Genomic DNA, 8,508 nt, shown 5'->3' on the forward strand with positions numbered 1-8,508 from the left:
CAATTCCTACTCCATGAGACACCCGGTTTATGCACGTATTTCCCGCACGTTTTAGCTAATTAATAACATAAACTTGTTAAAACCTATAGTCCGCTTTTAATCGACAATCTCCTCACGCCACATTTAGCCAGAAGAGAAGTTGTACAATTGCAATTGCGAAATTTAAATTCTACCAACATGATTGGATCTTCTAGCGTGCACTAATTTTGGAGTTCAATAAAATGTTGTTAAACAAAACACGTTCTAATCATTTTAGCGCATAAAAAGCGTTTAATACGCCAAGATCTAGAGATCGGCGCTGGTTGGTTGTTCACTGCATTTTTTTGTTCGACAATAAATTTTAGCAAAAATTCGCAAAAAAATGTTATTGCGTCATCAGACTGTCTGCCAAGTGTGTAAACACGATACTTGTCGCCGTTTATTGAATGTTTTTAAATTAATTATTTGGGAAATACTAATAAATCGTGTTTGCAGGGCCGTGCGAATGAACCTTCATTTACACTTTCTCCTTGAATTATCGTTCTACGAAGAGCACGTGCCAGCGCATCACACTTATTCTGGTCTAATGATTGAATCTAATTTCCTTGAAAACATTTCACATATTTGTTAATACTTTCGTTTTGTTCTATCGCTGTTCATTAACACCAAAATAAACAGAGTAGTTATTTTATAAATACTCTTGTTTGAAAGTTGGTTTCAGAAATAAATAGAATTAAACATGTAAGGATGGGCTAAGTTCGCGTGCAACCGAACAATTTAACCAACGAGGGGATCGAAATCCAAGCAATTTCGTATATACATACATATACTATGTATTAGATTGTCAAATATCTCCCTTCCGCCTTTTTGTCTTTTGAATTTCGCGGCTATGTATAAAGCGCTACAGAGTTCGTATCTGACAATACTATACATCTTTAAAAGGTCTTGACATAACCTACAAAACGACGCTATGCATGATTAGTTTGGATATTGCGTCAACAGTTATAGACGTGTAAACATGGAGTTCACTAACGCTATTTTCGCGCTATTTTAAAGTTTTCCTACGTTAAAGGCAAATCTGCTAGAGAAACGTTCCGTGAGATTAATGGTGTTTTGGGGGATGCTACTCTATCACTTCGAATTGCGAAGGAATGGTCTCGACGATTCAGAGCGGGTGAAAATGACATCATGGATAAGCCAGCCGGCGATAGACCTGTGACGACGTATACCGATCAAATCATGGAAAACATCGAGTTAGACTGGCATGTGGCATCTCGTGACATTGCCCAGAAGATGAGAGTTAGTCATCAAACCATTTTAAACCATCTGCAGAAGGCTGGATAAACAAAAACGGCTTGATGTTTGGGTGCCGCATGATTTGACGCAAAAAAACCTTCTGGACCGAATCAACGCCTGCAATATGCTGCTGAAATGGAACGAACTAGACCCATTTTTAAAGCGGATGGTGACTGGCGACGACAAAAATTGATCACATACGATAATATCAAGCGAAAACGGTCGTGGTCGAAGGCCGGTGAATCGTCCCAAACAGTGGCCAAGCCGGGATTGACGGCCAGGAAGGTTAGCTGTGTGTTTGGTGGGATTGGAAGGGAATCATCCACTATGAACTGCTCACATATGGCCAGGCGCTTAATTCTACCATCTACTGAGCAACAACTGGACCGCTTGAAGCAGGCGATCGACCAGAAGCGTCCAGAATTCGCCAACGGGAAGGGTGTAGTGTTCCACCAGGATAATGCCAGACCACACACTTCTTTGATGACTCGTCAGAAGCTACGGGGGCTCTGATGGGAGGTTTAATCGCATCCATCATATAGCCCGGATATAGCGCCAAGTGATTACCACCTGTTCCTGTCCATGGCGAACGCCGTTGTTGGTGTAAAGTTGAACTCAAAAAAGGTTTGTGAAAAGTGGCTGTCCGAGTTCTTCGCAAATAAGAAGGCGGACTTTTACGAGGGGGGTATTATGAAGTTGCCGTCTAGATGGAAACAGATTATCGAACGAAAAGGCGCATTTGAACTAAATCCGATCCCTGTAACACTTTTTATAAAGCATTGAATAAAGAGCAAAAAAGCGGAAGGGGGTATTTGATAACCTTATATAACCCATACACTGACCGACATATTCGGCATTAGATTTGTTAGAAAACCGATAATGTTCTACAAGGTGTGTTCCAAAGTAAACTGGACTTTTTAAAGAAAATTAGAACAAATGGCTTTTTTGGCAAAATGAATTTATTTTATTAAAAATAGTCTCCTTCTGCTTCAATACAGCTTTTTTGCACGGTCCAAAAGCATGTTGAAGGAGTGTTTTAGCTCGTTGGCCGGTATGGCCGCCAGTATGCCGGTGCAAGTCTATTGAATGGCCTCTACGTCTGCATAACGCTTTCCTTTCATGGGCAAATGCATTTTTCCGAAAAGGAAGAAGTCGCACGCTGCCATATCAGGTGAGTACGGGGAGTGGTTAATGGTTAATATGTGAATTTTGGTCAAATCATCGTCCTTCGAATGTTGGATTGAGCAATTTTTGATCGTCAGTCAATTTGTGCGGAACAAACCGTGCACGCACTTTTCGTAAGCCCAAATGTTCGGTCAAAATGCGATAAATCGATGTTTTGGAGATGTTCAATTTCATTTTAATGAATTTCAATGATGATTTCGCGTGATTTTTTATGAATTCGCGCACAGTTTCGATGAAATTTCCGGTGATCACGGATTTTGATTGGCCCACATGTCCTCACGATCACTTTGAAAACGTTGAAACCACTCGTGTACTCTGCTACGGAATAGGCAATCATCGCCATAAACTTGTCTCATCAATTGAAACCTTTCGGTAAAAGTTTTACCAATTTTAAAACAAAATTTAATGTTGGCTCTTTTTCGAAGCTCACTTTCGCACCGATAACACAAACATACTGACACTTAAAACGCAATAACTTCACTTCCAATCAATGAAATGTCATGAAATTCTGACTGGATAATTGATAAAGATAAAGATAGCAGATTCTAACGCACCAGTCGACATATAGATGGCGCCACCAGGGGGCGCTAGATTCAAAAAGTCCTGTTTACTTTGGAAAGCACCTTGTATGTGAGCTAGGTCAAAATTGCACCCAATTTAATCTATTTTAGGCACAAAGATACTCTGTTATGAGCAAAACACTCTCTCTCATTTTCATTGAGATAACTCACATTTTGGCCGATATATGCGGTACAAAGTCACCCGGAAGTTCGATTATCTTTATACTAGGTACATGGTATATGAATTACAATTATATGTATATCTCACACATTGACCGATATTTTCGATCAAAAGTCAACCATAGGTACTGGGGTCCAAATACTCGGTACCTAACCTAGGGGCTTGAACAGTTTTTATTGGTTTTTGTATTGGTAAACAATTTTTGTTCATAAGGTGGCATACTTTAAAGGAATTATTAGTGAAAAGTGTTATTCGGTTGTATTAATTGCTTCTTGTTTTGTGTACTGAAAGAATCAATAAGAGTTTAAACAAGTAAGGAAGGGCTAAGTTCGGGTGTCACCGAACATTTTATACTCTCGCATGATAAAGTGATAATAATTTACATATTTTTTTATTTTGCTGTAAAATTAATTAGATTAGATCAATTTGTGTACTTTTAGTATTGAATTGTATTTTAATTTCCTAATGTATGTATATATTATACAGAGAAGGCATCAGATGGAATTCAAAATAGCGTTATATTGGGAGAAGGAGTGGTTCTGAACCGATTTCACCCATATTTCGTACATGTCATCAGGGTGTTAAGAAAATATTATATACCGAATTTCATGGTTTTTGGTCCATAAGTGGGCGGCGCCACGCCCATTTTCAATTTAAAAAAAAAAAATGGGTGCAGCTTCCTTTTGCCACTTCTTCCGTAAAATTTAGTGTTTCTGACGTTTTTTGTTAGTCGGTTAACGCACTTTTAGTGATTTTCAACATAACCTTTGTATGGGAGGTGGGCGTGGTTATTATCCGATTCTTCCATTTTTGAACTGTATATGGAAATGCTTGAAGGAAACGACTCTATAGAGTTTGGTTGACACAGCTATAGTAGTTTCCGAGATATGTACAAAAAACTTAGTAGGGGGAGGGGCCACGCCCACTTTTCCAAAAAAATTGCGTCCAAATATATCCCTCCCTAATGCGATCCTTTGTGCCATATTTCACTATAATATCTTTATTTATGGCTTAGTTATGACAGTTTACAGGTTTTCGGTTTCCGCCATTTTGTGGGCGTGGCAGTAGGCCGATTTTGCCCATCTTCGAACTTAACCTTCTTATGGAGCCAAGAAATACGTGTACCAAGTTTCATCATGATATCTAAATTTTTACTCAAGTTACAGCTTGCACGGACGGACGGACGGACAGACAGACATCCGGATTTCAACTCTACTCGTCACCCTGATCACTTTGGTACCAATATATATAACCCTATATCTGACTCTTTTAGTTTTAGGACTTACAAACAACCGTTATGTGAACAAAACTATAATACTCTCCTTAGCAACTTTGTTGCGAGAATATAAAAAGAAGAATGCTACGTACTTACTTTTGTCGAAAGATATGAGATTTCACAAAAAAACTGAGCGCTGCCATTTCCATCGTTCAATTTTCGCACCTTCTCCCACAAGGCTCGGTGGTAAAATTTAATATTTTTGTCATATTTAGTTATTGATTTATTCGGCTTTTAGTAGTTTTTAACAGGACCTTTATATGGGGAGTTAGCGGTATTATCTTCCGATTTCATCCATTTTCACACTGTCGATAGAAGTTCTTATGATATTTGCGCTCAGCGCTCTTATTAGAGCTAAGACTCGACTTTATAGCTTTTCGGTTATGGAGTTTTATGAGCATGGCAGTGGTCCGATTATGCCCATCTACGAACTCGTAATTTACTTTGTACTGAGAACCCCGCATACCAATTTTCATCATAATATCTCAATTTTTACTCAAGTTACAGTTTGCACGACGGACAGACAGACAGACAGTCATCCAAATTTCAAATATCTATCTTGCTTAGTTTTAGGTGATACGTACAACCGTTAGGTGAACAAAACTATAATACTCTGTAGCAACAGTTTTCAAGAGTATAAAAAAACTTTTAAACACTCGTGGCCACGCAAAGCTTACCACTATACTTTCTTAAATTTTGTTTAGGTCTTTTTGGTTCGTTCGGGAGTTTCTTCAATATTGTTTTTTGTGAAGTTTTTAGTAAGCAGAAGTAAACTAAATTATATTATCTAAATATAATTATAGTTTTTAGTTTATTACGTTTAATGAGAAAAACACAAACTAGCTTTTCTGTGCTTACACAAAAGCGGCCGATTTTATTGTTTTTAAAGTAATACCGCTATTAAACTTCTTGTTTCAACTAAAAAAAAATAAAATAAAACATTAATTTCAGTTATAGTGTAAATGAAATTAAATTAAAAAAAATAAAAAATATCACTTTTTCATCGCATGTCAAACCCTTACATTTCGAGCTCATTTTGTAAAGCTCACTAACTTTCAAATGATTTTGTCTATAGCTGAATGTGTTTTGTTCTTAATTTTTAATATTTATGTTAAAAACATGTCTTTAACTTACATATTTATAAATTTAATTCTAATTCTAATTTAATTCTAATTCTAATTTAATTCTAAGTGCTGTCAAATATGCACAGCACTTGGAAATTTTGAGTGTTAAGCTTTGCGCGGCCACGAATGTAAATACAGTGTATAGATGTACTAATATATATTCCGTATTGTTTGAGCACGCGCCAAAGATGAACACCAGCAAAGGGACAATACGCCATATATGTAGTTTAGATAGATTTAACAAACAATTATCCACAAAACCGGTCTCGTCGATTCCGTTCTGGTAATTTTGATGTCAAAGATGCACCAAGCTTTGGAAGGGCAATTCGGGCGTCCGATCGTCAGATAAGCACAGTTTGTCCAGGAGCTAAACATAGTCTCACAATAAAAAATAAAATAAAAAAATATCTTCGCCCGTTTACTTCTGTTTCTTCCCGGGTTATGTACGGTTTATGTTTGTATGTAGTTATGTAAACAGATTGAAGACTGCTCACTTTAAGCTACAATAACCACATTCGCCCAGCACAAATATTATAAGAATTTCTATGACGGTGTGAAAATGGATAAAATCGGTAGATAACCCTCCTCACTAACCAAATAACGGTACGTTTAAAAATTAATAAAAACGCAACAAATCATCAACTAAATATACCAGAGACATTAAATTTTATCTCCGAGATACTATGACAATTTTAAATTCCACTTGATTCTTTCACTTTTCAGTACACAAATCCAGAAGTTATTATTACAACGATATACAATTTTGCACTAATAATTCCTTTAAAGGGGGGAGATACCTCCAGAATTTTGAAAAAAATAAATTTTTTTTCGCTGTAATCAATTGAAAAACTATTTAAAAATATAGTCCCGAAGTTTCGTTGGTTTACTCCGAATTTTTATACCCTGAACAGGGTATATTAAGTTTGTCACGATGTTTGTAACACCCAGAAAGAAGCGTCAGAGACCCTATAAAGTATATATATAAATGATCAGTATGTTGAGCTGAGTCGATTTAACCATGTCCGTCTGTCTGTCTGTCCGTCCGTCCGTCTGTATATATACGAACTAGTCCCTCACTTTTTAAGGTATCGTTTTGAAATTTTGCAAACGTCATTTTCTCTTCAAGAAGCTGCTCATTTGTCGGAACGGCTGATACCCGAACACTATAACATATAGCTGCCATATAAACTGAACGATCGGAATCAAGTTCTTATATGGAAAACTTTCACATTTGACAATGTAGCTTCACCAAATTTGGTACAGATTATTTTCTAAGGCAACAATATAATCTCCGAAGAAATTGTTCAGATCGGATTACTATGGCATATAGCTTCCATACAAACTGAACACATAGTTACTAAAAGAAATGCACCTGTGAAGGGTATATTAGCTTCGGTGCAGCCGAAGTTGATGTTTTGCCTTGTTTTTTTGAAGAAATAGGCCCTAGAACCATTGCACTTCATGCTGCGATCTACTCGTATACAATCGGAAAACTTTGAGGCTCGCTTCCTCGAAAGTAACTTTTTTTATCCAGCCGTCAAAATTGAGAGCGAATTATTTAACCGATTTACTTGAACTAAAGCGTATTTTATAGACAATTTTATACTCAAGTGCGTGATAGAACGCTTTTCCTAGAAAAATGGCATTTTGACAGTTGTTTAGATAAGAAGCCTAGCCAGGAAGTTGACGGCCGCAAAAAAATATCCATCATTGGGGTCGTCGACATTTCCGCCATTTTGTGTTTTTTTTTTTTGTACATAAAATAATTTTTATTTTGTAGTTCAATAATATCTTAATATATGTGCACAAAAAGCGGATGTGATCGTTTTTATTCTTCCATAAAAAAATTGGAAAAAATTACCTTTTCCGACGGTAGGAGAGGTATCCCCTTACTTAAAGTATACCACCTTATGACCAAAAATTACTCAAATCCAATCAAAACTGTTCAAGCCTCTACATAGGTACCGAATATGTATATATAGTTGAATTTTGACCGAAAATATGGGTCAATGTATGGGATATACAATTGAAATCCAGAGAGAATCTTTTCCTGACAATGGCAACTCTGTGTATCAAAAATGGGTTGAATCGGGCCAATTCCTTCCTTAGCCCCCATTTATCTAAAATAAAGATTTTCGAACTTCCGGGTGACTTTATACTGCATATATCGGCCAATATGTTAGTAAAGTTAATAAAATTCAGAGAGTGTGGGTATCTTTGAGGCTCAAATAGATTAAATTGGGTGAAATCTTGACCTAGCTCACATATAACAAATATCAGGATTATTTAGCGCAGTTTATGTTTATGTAAAGAAAATTTGGTATAGTTATATGTTACATACATGAAATTTGTAATTACTAAAGGTTTGTGTTGCAAACTTATAGTCTGTAGTTTAACTATAAAATTATTGAAGTATTTAGAAAAATGGCAAAGAGGAGAGGATTGGCAGAAATGGAAATTCGCGCAGCTATATCAAATAGTGATGATGAGAGTAGTGATAATAAGGCAGAATGTGCAGTTGATTGTTGATGACTTGGAAGATGTAGTATCTTCTGATAGCGAAGAGGACTGCTGTGAAACTGTTTCTGAAGTGGACGATGAAATGTGTGTATTAGATACTGAAGTAGTGGAATCTCTTGTAAATGTTTTTGTTGGTAAAGACGGGACTGAGTGGAGTGAACTTCCAAATATTACCGGGAAGACACCTTCTCACAACATAGTGACAGGAAGCGTAAACAAAGGAATGTTGCCGCCAGGCAAACACATTCAATCTCCACGTTCTGAAAAATATTGTTGATTGCACAAATATAAATGCTACTGAACAGCTGCAACAAAAATGGAAGCAAACTGATGAAATTGAGATGCGCGACTACATAGGCTTACTGACTGATGCAGGAGTCCGAAAAA

The sequence above is a fragment of the Bactrocera tryoni genome, chromosome 4 (assembly GCF_016617805.1).
Source record: "Bactrocera tryoni isolate S06 chromosome 4, CSIRO_BtryS06_freeze2, whole genome shotgun sequence".
NCBI classification, from domain to species: domain Eukaryota; kingdom Metazoa; phylum Arthropoda; class Insecta; order Diptera; family Tephritidae; genus Bactrocera; species Bactrocera tryoni.